The sequence below is a fragment of the Aedes aegypti genome, chromosome 2 (assembly GCF_002204515.2).
Source record: "Aedes aegypti strain LVP_AGWG chromosome 2, AaegL5.0 Primary Assembly, whole genome shotgun sequence".
Classification (NCBI taxonomy): Eukaryota; Metazoa; Arthropoda; class Insecta; order Diptera; family Culicidae; genus Aedes; species Aedes aegypti.
Genome location: NC_035108.1, coordinates 336,047,777 through 336,065,847, shown reverse-complemented (window position 1 = coordinate 336,065,847; position 18,071 = coordinate 336,047,777). Strand labels below are relative to the sequence as shown.

The 18,071-nt window shown below is 40.7% G+C and overlaps 1 protein-coding gene and 1 long non-coding RNA gene across 2 annotated transcripts in view; one reads left to right on the top strand and one right to left on the bottom strand.

Annotated features, from left to right (window-relative positions):
* LOC5574879 (estradiol 17-beta-dehydrogenase 11) overlaps window positions 1-18,071 on the top strand; it is an 89,821-nt gene that overhangs the window by 31,455 nt on the left and 40,295 nt on the right. The window lies entirely within an intron of this gene.
* LOC110676809 lies at window positions 7,688-9,704 on the bottom strand. The gene is made up of 3 exons (XR_002500742.1): window positions 9,221-9,704; window positions 8,817-8,991; window positions 7,688-7,816 (listed from the first exon to the last, which is right to left on the bottom strand). It is a non-coding gene; the product is annotated as an uncharacterized LOC110676809 (long non-coding RNA).

Sequence of the window (18,071 nt, the reverse complement as noted above, 5' to 3'; positions counted from 1 at the left end):
TTATTTTGTTTTTGGTATAAAGGGTGTAAGTGGGCATAATTGTACATGTACATGTATGGAAATGTATGTATGTCTCTATCTTACTTACGTGGTAGAGCAGAAAATTGAATTGAAGTCACTAAATGATTTAGTTCTGGCATGCATCTTTCGCCTCTGAAATTTTTATTCTTTATGTTGCAATTTCTTTATCACGATACGTCCATAAATTACGTCACGCAAAGTTTGGCCATATTCATCCTCCTCAATTTTTCTCTATATTACACTTTTTGTGTAGATTTCAATTTTTATATGGGTAGTCACGTTTCCTTGTAACCCCCTCCTTCCTCTTCTGTACGTGACGTAATTTAGGAATTTCCTCTCAACTGCAGTTTTTTTCAACTCGTTCACATTGTAATGGGTCGAAGAGCATGAAAATGTATTTGATTATTCTTGAAAATAAACTTATAAAACAACTAGATATGGACGACACACTTTCAAGAATTTTTGTGGATCCCCACCATAGACTTGAAATTTTTTGGTGAAATTAGGTTTAATTTATGGGAATACGACTATGAATAACAAAAACGAAGCTGAATTTCAATTGTCAGATACCTTGGGCGTTAACGGGTTAAACACAGTTCCCATTTAATGTTGAGACTGTGATAAACGGTTCAAAAATTGAATCCAACACCGCGGGAACAATTGTCAATCATTATTACATGTTAACAGCACAATTATCATCAATCAAACGATCCATCCATCACCCAATGCAAAACACGCATGTGCGAAGTCATGAAACTCATTTCGCTTTCACGCAAGCACTCGCGTGTGTGGCCCAAAATTGAATTATCAATGCACGACCGATTGTGTCGAATATGTCAATAAACGTGCCCCTCAAAAAAAAAAAAAGATGTGGAGCTTCTTACGAGTTCATCGATGAAAAAACAACTCGAACGTCTCTGCATTCGGGAGATGTTTCAAGTTTTCCATCGTGAAATTCACAAGTCTCTGTCACAGACAAATGGACGCTGGACAGCGAAACTGATTTGAGTATCATCAGTACACGTGTACCGTACTAATACCGTTGCCTAGTGGTCATTCCAGTTGTTACATTTCGGTTCGTCTTTGGTTCGATCAATTCATTTTATTCAAAGGCGTTGAAAATTTCAACTTTCTTTGTCATTGGAAACCAATCTTTTTGAATCCTTGGGAGTTAGATGCCTATATGCCTTTTCAATGCATCAACAGCTAGCTCATCTAGGTAATTAAAAAATTAAAAAAATCACACTTAGAACAGCGTCCGTTTATCTGTGGTTGAAGCATGCGGTGGTCACGCAACCAAACCCCCTAACTTGAGGGCACTCAAACTGGCAACCTTCGACTGTCGCCACCTCGTCTTATGTTTGTGGGAAAGATATTGACCGTGATCGCACCTTTCCGCTCGAATGCCGCTTCTTCACCTAGATTTCCCGAGCGGACAACATGGGCGGACCTAAACGACGGCAAACGCTAAATCAACTAGGGGTGTAAATATTTGTATACGATGTAGAACTCATTTGACATCGTTCGTCCATCGGCGCTCGATGGTTACATAAATATTGATGGGATCGAACCCATCGCTCGACCGAAATGGCGATTTTTCCACGCTAAAGGTCTGTTTGATTAGCATCAAAAGTCCGTAAATAAATTCTTTCAGTGTAGAGGTAGATATTGAGCTTTGTATGGGCTGTAATTTCTATCGAAGGCGTTCGCGTTTATGGCGAAAAGGGCATCGGAAATGTACAAGATTATCTTAATCTACTGTCCTTTTTCTTCTTCTTCTTCTTTTTCTTCTTCTTCTTCTTCTTCTTCTTCTTCGTGGTATTACGCCCTCACCGGGACAGAGCCTGCTTCTTGGCTTAGTGTTCTTATGAACACTTCCACTGTTATTAGCTGAAAGCTTTCTTTGCCTAAGTTGTCATTTTCGCATTCGTATATCGTGTGGCAGGTACGACGATACTATATGCCCAGAAAATTCAAGGAAATTTCCATTATGAAAAGATCCTGGATCGACCGGGAATCGAACCCAGACACCTTCAGCATGACTAAGGCCCCATTCTTCTGTCCTATAGCCCAGAAATTACTGAACTCGCAATCGAGAGGACTTTGAAATCAGATAACGCATTTGACCGAGTTGATACACGCCTAATGTGTCCGTTTATGCAACGATTTCAGACTGTATAATTCATTCGTACCAGTTTGAAGAAATCGGATGAACTTTAGGAAAATTTATGCAAATAATTGCTTTCCATACCCAACAACAGTTCACCTAATACCGGCTAGACAAACACCCCTCGGGTTAATTGGACGTTGACACATGTTCGTATTATGATATTGACATCCGTTTGCAGCCTCATGCATAAAAATGCAAATTGTTCCTACGTGTGTTAATTGTCTGGCGTTTTTTTTTTTTCGTGCCAATCTAGGCGACACAATCAAATCGTTTTGCTATCACTTGCACTTGCGCTACCCCACTATCATCACTGATTAGTCCGAACGTAGCTCAGCACATGGTTGGTGAGCATTTTTAATTGAAAGGTAAATCGATATGGTTAGTCACTCGGTGACTCAAGTCTTCGACTAATAAGCAGCGATGCTTGACGTACGCGAAATTTCCATAAATCTACGAATTGAAGACATAGGTATAGATCTACGTATCTACGGATTCTGTAAATAAAATCTAACTTTTTCGATACTTTTGAACAACTATCAGTGCAATTATTACCTTTATTAGAAGGATACTATTATGTTTGAAATTTGTTGAATGATACAGTTAGGTATAAGACGCTATAAGACGTTGCCACTCATATTCCTTCCATCGCAATTTCTCAGCCGTTTTCAATTGGATTTTTTGGTTGAGAATTATGCATAATATGAATTGCGTAATACTAACTGAACTATCTCAAGAAAATGTCAGGAAATTTGAATAAATTCCTACAGAAGTCTTTCAAGGGATTCAGTGAGCATGTCCTACTGGAATACACTTAAAAAATCTGTGGAAGAAATCTCGTACTTACAGTTTACAAATGTTTATCAACTTACAATTCAGCCATGATATAGCATAGCATAGCATAGCATAGCATAGACTGACTGTACATGTCAATGGTTGCTACTCCGTGATTGATCGGAACTGGTAAGAATTGCACTACGATCCAAATGAATAAGGGATGGGAGTTTCCGCTTACTCTCGAAGTGCAATTTTAGCAGATCTAATATTATTGATCAATAACGGCGCCGGCCAAGTCCTTACAGTCAGTTGGGATGGGGAAGGAATGTTAGGGTGTAATGATTGTTGCTTCTAGAGACCGAGAATACCTCTGCATCTCCACAATCACCACGGGAAGGGTGTTTATTAGTGAGGGAGGAAAAGATCTGGGAGTCACCTCTGGTCGGTGATGCGATCCATGGACAAGGGGGCAATATACGACTTGTATTTAAAGCTAGTTTTGTATTTTTGTCTCGAGAAGTTTTTGGAAAAATACGTCAACATCTATAATGTCGAACAATTCAAAAGACGTTTTTATTAATGACGAAAACTGAAAATTACATGTATATATTTTAACTTATATGAAACAGGAATAATGCCGACACTTGTAGTGACGAACCATACATAGTTTGTTTGAAAATTACATATGAGTATTACTGTGCATTTTGTCTCGATATGGTAGAAGTTTTAGGAAATACGTCAACATTCACAATGTCGAACAATTCAAATGTATATTCAAATTGTATAAGAAAAAAGCATAATGCCGACACATATAGTGACGAACCATACAAAGTTTGTTTTAATATTACATAAAAGTTACGCTTTCAAGAAAATATGTGTTATCATAAGCATGAAACGAACTCACCAGTTGGTAATCCATTCTCGACTGAACACAAAACTGACACTGACAGCAAAACTTCTTGGCGTCCCGAAAATAAACCGTCTTGCTTGGGCCTTCCCAAATACGTACCCAGCAAGACGCTCCAAAACAGGTGAAAAAAAAAAATCTCCAGCGACGAAAACACGCGCGAATCCGTCAGCAAAATCAATCGGACGACGCAAAACCGAACTGTTCTGCTTGGGCTTCACGAAGCACTTCCCAGCAAGACGCTCCAAAACAGGGGGAAAAAAAATTCTCCGGCAACAAAAACGCGCGAATCCGTCACCAAAATCAATCGGACGACGCAAAACCGAACTGTCCTGCTTGGGCTTCACGAAGCACTACCCAGCAAGACGCTCCAAAACAGGTGAAAAAAAAAAATCTCAGGCGACGAAAACACGCGCGAATCCGTCAGCAAAATCAATCGGACGACGCAAAACCGAACTGTTCTGCTTGGGCTTCACGAAGCACTACCCAGCAAGACGCTCCAAAACAGGGGGAAAAAAATTCTCCGGCAACAAAAACGCGCGAATCCGTCACCAAAATCAATCGGACGACGCAAAACCGAACTGTCCTGCTTGGGCTTCACGAAGCACTACCCAGCAAGACGCTCCAAAACAGGTGAAAAAAAAAAAATCTCAGGCGACGAAAACACGCGCGAATCCGTCACCAAAATCAATCGGACGACGCAAAACCGAACTGTCCTGCTTGGGCTTCACGAAGCACTACCCAGCAAGACGCTCCAAAACAGGGGGAAAAAAATTCTCCGGCAACAAAAACGCGCGAATCCGTCACCAAAATCAATCGGACGACGCAAAACCGAACTGTCCTGCTTGGGCTTCACGAAGCACTACCCAGCAAGACGCTCCAAAACAGGGGGAAAAAATTCTCCGGCAACAAAAACGCGCGAATCCGTCACCAAAATCAATCGGACGACGCAAAACCGAACTGTTCTGCTTGGGCTTCACGAAGCACTACCCAGCAAGACGCTCCAAAACAGGGGGAAAAAAACTCTCCGGCAACAAAAACGCGCGAATCCGTCACCAAAATCAATCGGACGACGCAAAACCGAACTGTCCTGCTTGGGCTTCACGAAGCACTACCCAGCAAGACGCTCCAAAACAGGGGGAAAAAAATTCTCCGGCAACAAAAACGCGCGAATCCGTCACCAAAATCAATCGGACGACGCAAAACCGAACTGTCCTGCTTGGGCTTCACGAAGCACTACCCAGCAAGACGCTCCAAAACAGGGGGAAAAAAATTCTCCGGCAACAAAAACGCGCGAATCCGTCACCAAAATCAATCGGACGACGCAAAACCGAACTGTCCTGCTTGGGCTTCACGAAGCACTACCCAGCAAGACGCTCCAAAACAGGTGAAAAAAAAAAATCTCAGGCGACGAAAACACGCGCGAATCCGTCACCAAAATCAATCGGACGACGCAAAACCGAACTGTCCTGCTTGGGCTTCACGAAGCACTACCCAGCAAGACGCTCCAAAACAGGGGGAAAATAATTCTCCGGCAACAAAAACGCGCGAATCCGTCACCAAAATCAATCGGACGACGCAAAACCGAACTGTCCTGCTTGGGCTTCACGAAGCACTACCCAGCAAGACGCTCCAAAACAGGGGGAAAAAAATTCTCCGGCAACAAAAACGCGCGAATCCGTCACCAAAATCAATCGGACGACGCAAAACCGAACTGTCCTGCTTGGGCTTCACGAAGCACTACCCAGCAAGACGCTCCAAAACAGGTGAAAAAAAAAAAATCTCAGGCGACGAAAACACGCGCGAATCCGTCACCAAAATCAATCGGACGACGCAAAACCGAACTGTCCTGCTTGGGCTTCACGAAGCACTACCCAGCAAGACGCTCCAAAACAGGGGGAAAAAAATTCTCCGGCAACAAAAACGCGCGAATCCGTCACCAAAATCAATCGGACGACGCAAAACCGAACTGTCCTGCTTGGGCTTCACGAAGCACTACCCAGCAAGACGCTCCAAAACAGGGGGAAAAAAATTCTCCGGCAACAAAAACGCGCGAATCCGTCACCAAAATCAATCGGACGACGCAAAACCGAACTGTTCTGCTTGGGCTTCACGAAGCACTCACAACTTACAATTCAGCCATGATATAATAGATAAAAGATAATATTTTTCCTAATGGAATTTGTGACGAAATATAGATAAGTAAAGATATTCAAGATGGAGTTTTTTTTTGTTTGAGGAATTTACATCTATTGGCGATTATTGAACGATACTATCAGAAGAGTTCTGAAGCAAGAAATCTTAAAAACGCATAAGGGAATATTTTCAATGATTCTACCCCATTACCCCGAATGCCGCTAACCCGAATGCCATTACCCCGAATTCCAAATCCCCGAACGACCCGTTACCACGAATGTTACTTACTTTACTTTTGCTGGCTCTACGTCCTTCAAGACATGACCTGTGCCACAATGTTACGCCAACAAACTCGGTCCATGGCTGCTAACCTCCAATTCCTCGATCGCCCCACACTTCCAAGATCCTGCTCCACTTGGTCAAACCACCTAGCTCGTTGCGCTCCCCTTCGTCTTGTACCGGCCGGATTTGAGTTGAACACCATTTTTGCGGGATTGTTGTCCGGCATTCTCACAACGTGTCCCGCCCATCGTACCCTTCCAGCTTTGGCGACTTTCGTGATACTGGGTTCACCGTAGATTTGCGCAAGCTCGTGGTTCATTCTTCTCCTCCATACGCCGTTCTCACATACTCCGCCGAAGATCGTCCTAAGCACACGTTGTTCATCGTTCTCCTAGCGCTTGCAGGTCCTCTTCGAGCATTGTCCACGTCTCATGCCCGTAGAGGACTACCGGTCTTATTAGCGTCTTGTACATGTCACACTTAGTACGGAAGTGAAGTTTACTAGACCGCAAGGTCTTGTGGAGTCCATAGTAAGCACGACTTCCGGCGATGATACGTCTTCGAATTTCTCTGCTGCAGTTGTTATCCGCCGTTATCAATGATCCGAGGTAGACGAATTCGTCCACCACCCCGAACTCATCCCCGTCGATCGTCACGCGTCTGCCTATGCGAGCTCTATCGCGCTCGGTTCCTCCAGCCAGCAGATATTTCGTCTTCGACGTATTTACCTTCAATCCAGCCCGATCTGCTTCACGTTTCAGCTTGGTATACTGTTCAGCAACCACCTGGAACGTTCTTCCGACAATGTCCACGTCGTCAGCGAAACAGATGAACTGGCTGGATTTATTGAAGATCGTGCCCCGCATGTTGAAGCCCGCCCGTTTCATAACACCTTCTAGCGCAATATTGAACAGGAGGCAGGTGATATGTCTTAAAATAAAGGACTTGTTTTGTTAACGTCTAGAACTCGAATGAGCACAGCTCATCGGTTGTTTATTCCATTTCACTTACAACATCGTTACAATTCGTTACAATTCATTAGCACACCGTTAATCAGCTGAATACACTGTAAAGTTAATATAATCGAAATACAATATAATACACTGAAAGTATTTCATTCTCGAAAGCGTCCAGTGAGACACTACAACTTCTTCCCCCTTCCGAAGTGATTCTATAATTGATTCTGAATGAACTTGGCTTTACATTACAGTGGAATTCAAAATATCTTACTATCGATCGTAATATACAAAATCCGAATCAGATTTGACCTGCTTTATTCGCTTAGACCGTCGCAGCTCTGAGCTCGACTGATGTTGCTCGCGTTTACGCTTGACTCCCGGATTGGGAGGATCATCTTGAGGGCCTCGATGATGTTCACTGCCGATATTAATCGGAGAGGTACTTGAAATGGCCATGTCTTGTGTGCTGGGCGTAGGAAGCGAGATGTTTGGTCTTGTTGAATCCGGGTCATTAAACAGACGGATCTGTGTGCGATGAGCAGTGGTTTGCACGCTTCCAATTTCCACCTGCGTCATATTCCTCGTCTTCACTTTCAGATTTGTCGGTTCTAAGCCTGTTGAATAGCCCACTAATGGTTGTTTCATCTGAAGGCCCCTTGCTGCCATGCTCTGCTTGCCAAGTGTCCATAAACTTTACGGTGTCCCTTTTAAGGTTTTTCAATTTGAAGCATTTACGTTTTAAATGCCCTTTCAATCCACAAAATCCACAAACGCGATCTTCATATGGCTGTTGATTTCTACTATTGTCCCTTTTCCAATCAACCTGCCGCTGTCTACCATATGGACGGTAACCAAGCCTGTCCTTCACAGGGCCTCTCTCATTGTCTCCATTCAAAGATCTGGCTAACCCTAAAGTTTTCTCCAACTTCTTATAAGCTATACCTGCTGATCTATCGTGTCTAATTAAGCCAATTTGATCAGAGTTGTCTTTCATACTCTTCGCATTAGAGCTAGCCATCTCCCAAGTAATAACTATTTTTTCGGCATTTGAAAGGGTTAAATTTTCTTCACTAAGAAGACGCTGTTGTAGAGCCTTGTCTCTGACTCCAGCAACAATTCTGTCTAAAATGGCTTTTTGTTTGAAGTTTTCAAATGAGCAAAATTCAGCTTGAAGCTTTACAGAGAGGACAAAGTCCTCCACAGATTCATCGGGTTGTTGTACCCGGTGGTTAAATTTAAACCGCTGGATAAAATCCGATTCGGTTTTATCAAATCTACTTTTAAGTTTCGTCACCATTTCATCGAATTTAATATCACTGTAGTTAGTATTAGGAAACAATAATTTCACCTCACTATACACGGACGGACCGCATAATGTAGCAAAATAATCTTTCTTATCTTCCTCTTTAATTTTATTTAACCGAAACACGGATCCCAATCGTTCAATCCACTCAGAAAAGGACGTTCCTTTCCGATACGGTTCCATAATGGTAGCTAGGGTACCCTGAGCCATTTTGAAAGTTCCTAGGCACAACCGGGGACAATGAGAAAAAAATGGGTAGCTTACCAAATCTTCCGGTGTTCAACCTTCACAAGCCAGTTAGCCAGAGACAACTCCAAAACAGATCGTAATGGGCGCACGGTCGCACTCGTCCGAACAGTAATCCGGATATTCTCTTCAGCTTAACGAACAAATGCCTTGTTCCGCTGGTATCGTGCCAGTTAGCAGACGATTCTCGATTCTAGATAACGGGATATAGAAAACAAACGTTAATCAAATGTGCTTATTATTCACTTAATACAAGGGTTTTTTTTAACAAAAGTGTCTATTGATTCTCACTGCTTTTGTTACAGACACCAATGTCACCTTTGTTTATGGTAAACAAAAGAAGCAAAGCGTCTTTTCCTAACAAAAAGCTTCAACTTGAGCACCAAAATGTCGAACAAAAGTCCAACCAACTAGATACTCACATTACCAGCTTACAAACGGGCACCAAGCGCAAGAGTATGGCTCGGGATGGTCCAAAGCACTCCTCTTAGGTCCAAAAACGTTCCTTCTAACCTTACTCTTCTTTCAATTCCGGTCCCAACTTGCAAGTATAGGCCTTTTTTGATGGATTTCCTCCGAAATGATGGCCACTATCCACTGCACAATGGAAAGTACGATTTTCCACACAATAGTAGAACTATGTAAAAAGCACCTCTTTTTTATCCTGTCGTCGCCAGTTGATATGTCTTAAAATAAAGGACTTGTTTTGTTAACGTCTAGAACTCGAATGAGCACAGCTCATCGGTTGTTTATTCCATTTCACTTACAACATCGTTACAATTCGTTACAATTCATTAGCACACCGTTAATCAGCTGAATACACTGTAAAGTTAATATAATCGAAATACAATATAATACACTGAAAGTATTTCATTCTCGAAAGCGTCCAGTGAGACACTACAGCAGGAAAGACCATCGCCTTGTCGAAGTCCTTTGCGTGTTTCAAACGGGTCCGATAATGCACCCGATATCTTCTTTGTTCACACAGCACTGTACACTATCCATCGTTGCTTTGATCAGTCTAGTCAGTTTCCCGGGAAAACCATTCTCGTCCATAATCTTCCATAGCTCTTCGCGGTCGATGGTATCATAGGCCGCTTTGAAATCGATGAATAGGTGAAGCGTAGGGACTTGATATTCGCGACACTTTTGGAGGATCTGCCGCAACATAAAGATTTGGTCTGTCGTCGATCGCCCGTCCACAAATCCGGCTTGATAACTTCCAGCAAATCTGCTTGCCAGTGGCGATAGACGGCGGAAGATGATCTGGGAAAGCACTTTATAGGCTGCATTAAGAATGGTGATCGCTCGATAGTTCTCACATTCTAACTTGTCACCCTTTTTGTATATTGGGTATATTATTCCCTCCTTCCACTCCTCCGGTAGCTGTTCTGTATCCCAGATCCTGGCTATCAATCGGTGCAGACAAGTGGCCAACCTGTCCGGGCCCATTTTAATAAGTTCCGCTCCAATACCATCCTTTCCAGCTGCTTTGTTGTTCTTGAGCTGTTTGATAGCATCCTTAACTTAACCTATTGTGGGAGTTGGCACGTCTCCCTCATCCGCCGTACTGATGAAGCCATTCCTCCTGCTGTCTTGATCTTCCTCCTCTGCGCCGTTTAGGTGTTCATCGTAGTGCTGCTTCCACCTTTCAATCACCTCACGTTCGTCCGTCAAGATACCTCCATCCTTATCCCGGCACATTTCGGCTCGCGGCACAAAGCCTTTGCGGAATGCATTTAGTTTCTTGTAGAACTTTCGTGTTTCTTGCGAACCATACAGCTGCTCCATCTCTTTGCACTCCAACTCTTCCAGGCGGCGCTTTTTATCCCGGAATAGATGAGTTTGCTGTTTTCGCTTCTGTTTGTATCGTTCCACGTTTTGACGGGTGCCTTGCTGCAGCATCATCGCCCACGCTGCATTCTTCTCGTCCAAAACCGTCTGACACTCCTCGTCGAACCAACCGTACCGTCGATTTGCTTCCACGAACCCAAAGGCAACTTCCGATGCGTTGTTTATGGCTGCTTTGATACTACTCCAGCAGTCCTCAAGAGGAGCTTCGGTGAGCTCTCCCTCTTCCGGCAACGCTGCTTCAAGGCTTTGCGCGTAATCAGTTGTGACTTCGGGTAGCTTGAGTTGTTCCAGATTGTACCGTGGCGGGCATCGGTACCGGCTTGGGCAGCCGTCGTATCCACGCGCCTCTGCATTTCGCCCATCACGATAAAAGCTGTGCCCAGCTCATGTCTGTTGCCGCAGCTCTGGTAGATGGTATAACCATCCCTATACGTATGTACCTTCGACCCTTTCCAGCAAACCTCCTGCAGCGCTACGATGTCGAACTTGCGGATCCTCAATAATTCGGAAAGAATGCGGGTACTTCCCAAGAAATTGAGAGACTTACAGTTCCATGATCCGAGTTTCCAATCGTTAGTCCGTTTTCGATGCCTGGGTCTATGCTGATTGTTCCGGTCCGAATTTACATTTACCCTGTCTCGCCGAAGGATCATCGTGCACAGCACTGTTCAGAGTCCCACGCTGGCACTAGGGCGATGATCAGCCGCTCCTAACATGGAGAACAGACGTTGTTTTGAGCCGCCCCTAACATGGAGAACATACGCTCTGATAAGCTACACCCTCAGAAGAGAGGAGCCCCCCTTCCCTGTCAGCATACGACCAAGGTCCCACCAGGGTTGGTTACCCGATCTTCCCTACGGTTACTCGTACCCCAGGCGGTACCACGGGGAGGTAGGGATAGGAGTTACTGGACAAGAGGCTAAGGACCACAAATGGGATCTATTTTATACCTGCAGGTACACGAAGTACCAATGGTACGCATTGTCCAGTCATTAACCACGAATGTCAGTACCCCGAATTCCAATATCATGTGGAAATGTCATCAATGCCACCATGTCAAGATAATTGTAAATTCGGGGAAATATCATTCGGGGTAATGGGATAGAATCATTTTCAGTAATTCCTGTTCTTGTTTGTTTTAGGACGACCTCTAGTGAAATTTTCGAATCAACTCCTTAAATCATTTTTTCTAATATTAATAGAACTCATACAACTTTGAAAAGGAAATATTACACGAACCTCTAAAGGATTTCAGAAAAATCATCTAAATGGAATTCATGGATAAATTTATAATAAGATGCTTCGATTAATCCTGGTAAAATTTTTAGATGATTTTTAAGGGTTCTTATTCAAGGAATTAAATGATCCTTATTAGAAGGAATTAAATGATCAAATACAATAGCTTTTGATTTTATTTCGAGAACTTTTTTTGTAAATTTTAAATATGAGCTTAAAAATCGAATCTATTCAAAAACATCGATTAAAATGAATCGATTAAATCGGTGAATCGATTCGACATATCGAATTTGACTCGATTCTGCGTGCCGAATCATGATTCCGGGATAAATTCGAAAATTTCTGCGAAAGAAGTATGAATATTTTTTAATTATTTTTCCTTTGAAGTGTACATGCAATGTAACATTTTGGTTGAAACAGAATTCAATTTCAATAAATTGTATCCGAATTATCCCAAATGTTATATGTTCCAATTCTAAATTGGCCATACCTTATCACCAAAGTTCTTCACTTCCAATAATCCAAGATAATTTCATAAGTTTTAACTGAAATTTTAGAATTGTATTTTTATCGTTTTTGAGATATGGCCAATTTTGTAAAAAATGTGCAAATGTACCATTTTGAGCCTTTTCTTTGAAAAATCATAACTCAAGAAAGAAGCATCGTAGAAACAAAGTTTTTTTATAAAAATGAAAGCAAATTTTCTCAGGAATAAAAAAAAAAATAACTGGAAACAGTTTTCCACAAAAATTTCCACCGTTGAGAAAATTCGTAAAGAAAAGCCGGAAAATCTATGTTCCAATTAGTGGAAAACTTTCAAAAATATATTTTTGAGAAGGTAATTTCATAAGCTTTAATCGGTGAAATTTTTGAAATGTACTTTTTTTTCGTTTTTGAGTTATGGCCAATTTTGTGGAAAATGACCATATAAGCCTTTTCTTTAAAAACCCATATTTCAATCGAAGCATCGGAAAAACAAAGATTTTTTATCAAAGCAATTGCAAATTTTCTAAAACATCTGAAAAAAAGATATGGGATTGGTTTTAATGAAGTATAAGTCGGAATGGATATTTTTCATGAAAAATTACACCGCTAAGAAAAATTGAAAAAAAAAAACTGTTTCTGCCTCAATTTTTATAACACTGAAAAGGGATTCTTTCTTTTCTATGGAACAAATGAGATTATTATTTTTTTTTAATTTATTCATTAAATTATTCAGTATATAACTTACATTTTCATCTTAATACTATCTATTTTTTCAACCGGGAAGATTGTCTTTGGTTGCTAACACCAGAAGATTTTCGTTTCTTTGTATTATTAAGAACAAAGCATGCTGCATTTTCTTGGTTTTCATGTGCATCTGAGAATTCACTAGCAAAAATGCTTCGTTCGTCTTTTGGTATAAATGAATGATATTTTTTTGTTCCAGGAATTGGAACAAGGTTAGAAAATCTTTCCTGAAGAAATTTTTCAGCCTCTGAATAGTCATTTTCAGTAGCATAGATAAATTCCCAATCTTTTTTAAATTGGTCTTTCACCTTTTGCAACACAGCCCAGTCGAAAAATTGTTTGGCGTTATTAATTTCTGCTGACTTTCTAATACTAGCATCTCTAGCCACTATCACTAGAAGAGAAATCTTGTTTTGAGAATTGTCCCTTGCCGAGCGGTTAGAGTCCGCGGCTACAATGTAAAGTCATGCTAAAGATGTCTGGGCTCAATTTTCAGTAGGCCAGGATCTTTTTGTAATAGGCCTCTGCACTGTTTTGATTTTTTATGGGATTTTGACTTTTACTGGCCTTGTTGTTTACAAAATTCATGAACGAGTGAAAGGGAGAGGTACATTTTTGTGCAGAGCCCCATAGCAATTTCATTGACTTCCCTAGGCATAGAGTACCGTTTTGTCTCAAATTCCGAACAGACTCATATCCCGAACACTTCGTTTTTGTGTGGGGATTCAGTTGAAATGTGTCACTGAAATATGTCATCAAATTACAAGGAAATGGCAAGCAATTGTAATTCATTTTAAACGTCTTTCAATCTATTTTATACCTCAGAAGTTGTGATGATTCTCTACTTCGAGACCAGTAAAACTAGCTTACATAAATTTATTTGCGAAATTATCTATTTGAATACGCTTTAATCGTGCTGTTCGGAATTTGAATCAAGGTGTTCGGACAAAATGAGAACTGTGTTCGGCATTTGAATCAAAATGTTGTTTCATACATGTGCGTAAAAACAATACTAAATAAATTTAAATTAACGATTTTAACAGTACACCCAACAGCTAACAGTTAGACATTGCGGAAATATTAAAATTTTCACTGATATCACCTAATTCATGCCTATCAGATACCGTTTTGATTCATATTACGGACACTTAAGGCCTCAGGGAAGTATAACACAGCATAGAGCATACAAAATAAATCATTCTGTATGACTCCTCAGCGTTATCGAGCGCTGGAAACCCTTAATTTTCGAATCGTGGGTAAAGAATACTCTTCCGCAGCTTCAATAATTTTAAATAAATCGAAATGTATAGCTTTTTGATGATCCTTATTCCGGACGCTTCCTCACTTTTGCTTTATATTCCGGACACTTTGATTCGAATTCCGGACATCTCATGAAAAGCATTAATGGAAAAGTCAAATCATCAATTGAAATCGTTAAACCACTAAAGAGAGGTCTAAGGCAGTTGTACATTATAAGTGTGCATAGATATCTATGAAAACAGCTTGTTAAAACGAGCCTCGATATTGTTAACTTTTGAACGGCAAAAATTGAAACATTTCGTGTGAAATGTTTCCCATACAAAGTAGAGTGTCCGGAATTAGAAGCTGTCCGAAATATGAATCAAAACGGTACATTTGAAGCAGTGGCGCGGGAAGTGGGTAGGACAGGTAGGACATGTACTACGCACAAAAACACCTGGGTAGGACAGTCAAAGGATTGTCCTACCCACGATTCATCCATTTGTTATCTAGAAATAGATGAGGAAATTAGAACAATTTCACATTACCTCATTGCAAAGGCAAACAGTTTGGTAGATTTTTGTCAAACTTGTTTAATAAAATTGATTTTAATAGAATCTATAGATATAAAAGTTATTTATATTATTTAATATGTATTATAACCAAAGTTCATCCAATGAATGATCCTAATGACAGGACTGATAAAAAGTTTCTTTTTAGGGACTTGGTCTAAAATAGAGTTTCTAAAAAGTCTCTAATTTCAATGGATGTTTTTAAAATACCTATCATAACCAAAATGGTTCTTGCTGCGAATCCTGATGCAAAATAGTGCAGGTTCAAAAGAAACCTTCAGAGACTATAACGGGTTCAATAGGCTCTTAAAGAATTTCGACTCAGATTACGTGAGGAAAAAATTCAGGAGTTATCACATCACAGTTATTTTATGTAGAATACTTTTTTCTTCTAGAGGTTGCTCTACCAATTTCCCCAGAAATTATTCCAACAATTTTTCAATTGGTGCTTAGGAGAATATCCCCAGATTTGCTCCAGGAAATTGTTGAGAACTTCAAAGCTACTACTTCCGTTAATTTCCTCAGGTAATATTTTTTTCCTTGAACTATCCTGGAATTTTTTCTAGATATTTTTTCACTAATTCTTCAACCGAATTCGGTTGTTGCTACTCTAGAAGATCTTCCAATGATTTCTACAGAATTTCTTCCGAGGAAACCCACAAAGGTTCATTCCAGAGTGTTTGAAAAAAAAAGCTTAAGGTTTATTTTTTAAGAAACCCTGCAAGAATTCCTCCGCCTATTCATGCGGATTTTGTCAAGAATTCATCCACGTTTCCTCAACAGAAATCCCAAATTCCTTGAGGGGCTCAAGTCTATTCATCAGCCGTTATCAAACAAGTCAAAAATCCTTGGCCATTCCTTGGAGAATTCCTGAAAGAATTCCTGCCTCTTTTTGGTTCCTTTTAGGTCATTTTTTGGTCTTTTTTTCTCTGGTATCTAATTTCCTAAGTTTAAGACACACAGCCACTTCCACTTGCTGCTTAGGAAAAGTATCGCATCAACTAATTGATCCGAACGCTCAGCGCCGCGATTTTAATTGAAAGGCAAATCAGAGGGTTCGTAGCTTTACCACGGCTCAAGTCTCCGACTACTAAGACACGGGCATGCGTCACATGCGGTCGTTCACTTCCAAAGGCGTCTTGATATGGAAACGATCGCATCGCACACACAATGCATTGAAGGGGTGCCTGAGGTAACATGCACTTCATTTCGGCACATCTTCCTTAAGGTGAAGATGAATCGAAGCCAAACCTCAAATTTTCAAAAGCACAAATCTGGAGAACCAAACATCCATTTAAGCTTAAAATCTAATCGATTGGTCACCACCAGCTAGTAACCAATCGATTTAGTTCTCAGCTCAAACGCGTGTTTGGTTCTTCAGATTTGTGCTCTTGAAAATTCGAAGTTTGGCTTCGATTCATCTTCACCTTAACTGGTGCGTTTTACCACAGGTCCCCCTATCGACATTGTTAGCTAGAGATTTGGCCTCAGAGCCGTTCGTGGTTTATTCAAATCGCTCGACTATCAGCGAAATTGAGTCGAACTGCGAGTACAATCGACCATTTGCCGAGTGCTTACCTCGTGCCGGTGAATGTGAAGTTAGCAAAGCTATTGTAATTTTTACAATTCTAACGCGAAATTGACGATTCATAACCACAACCGGAGTTGATCCATCGTTGGAGTGAATATAATCTACGGTGATTTATTAGATAATAAGCCGCCTATCATGTTTCGCGTGGGGTGGGTGATAAAATTCGTTAGTATCTCCGTTCGAGGTGCTAGAAATTTAACTAGCGATCTTGAATGCGGCTGAGATACGTGATCAAGAACGCCAAACCGACACCAAACGCTGGCAGATAAGCAGAGCATGACCTACAACACACCCATCGTAAATTCCATAGAGGTTGGAAATTTATGATAAACTATTCAGATGTTAAACCACCTAACCATTTGTAAGGTTTTTGTTCAACACAACTTGGAGGAGGAAGATCAATCATAGTACCATAGCCATAGTCAGTATCATTGAAGAGGAAATAATGTTAGATGGTAGACAAAAAAAGTTGAGTAATTATTGCAAGCCACTGAGTATGGATGTCACGGCCCATCGGTGCCTAATCATTGGCTTCTTATGCCAGTGCAATATCACATACTTTGCGTTTTTGCTTCAATGTTATAAGAAGGTGACTATAGTTTTGTTGGTTGCCTAATGAGACGAGATTTTTCATTGCATTGAGGCTTAAGCAAATGGCCTAGATAACAATCATTACCGACAAGGGCGAAATAACTAGTGTTGATTATTGCATTCGGAGAGCTTTGATCTGAGTTGCTCTAGACAAATTTCCCGAACATCAAATCAAATCAGTCTCTAGCCGAGGTTCTTTGATTCAAGAGAAAAAATTAAAAATGAAATAAAATATTTACTTGGTTTTTACCCAGTCCAAGTAATCATTAATTCATTATGAAAAAGAGAACCCATTCTGACATTCGTTGGAAACGGCATTCCCAAGAATATTATATAGCTCACTTTAACAAAAGTGATCTAAATAATATTAAAGTTTTAGAAAAGTAAGACTTATGTTCGATGTCCGTTTGACATGGAATCAATTCCAAAAACCTAGAAGAAATTTCCAGAACCCCACTCAGTGCCGTCGGTGCCAAAAGTGGGGTCATGATACAAAACATTGCCGCATGGAGGCAAAATGTATGATTCGCGGAGGTTCTTCTCATGCTAAGGACGGCTGTCCTAATACCAAGATACCAAAAAGTTTGTATGTGCAAATTGCGGAGGCAACCATAAGTCTAAGTTTTCCTTATTCCTCATATTCCTTTTTCCTATACCAATGTTGTCGTAGGTTATTTCTGTTTTTCTTCTTTTTTCATACGGGTAACCATTCAAACTGTTTCAAATCAAATGGTAATACTCCTGCTTATGCAACCGCAGGTAATTTTTATTTCGCCTCTTCATCAGTAGAACATCCTCAAAAAAATTACCTACTTCTAACAACATGTTTCCCTCTGTTTCTGATTTTCTAACTGAACAATTGAATAAATTGATTGAAGCCATGTTCAAAACCACCACTATGGCTGATTCAGTTGTGGTTGGTGTTAATTTTACTAATGAAATTGTTATTGGATTACGTTT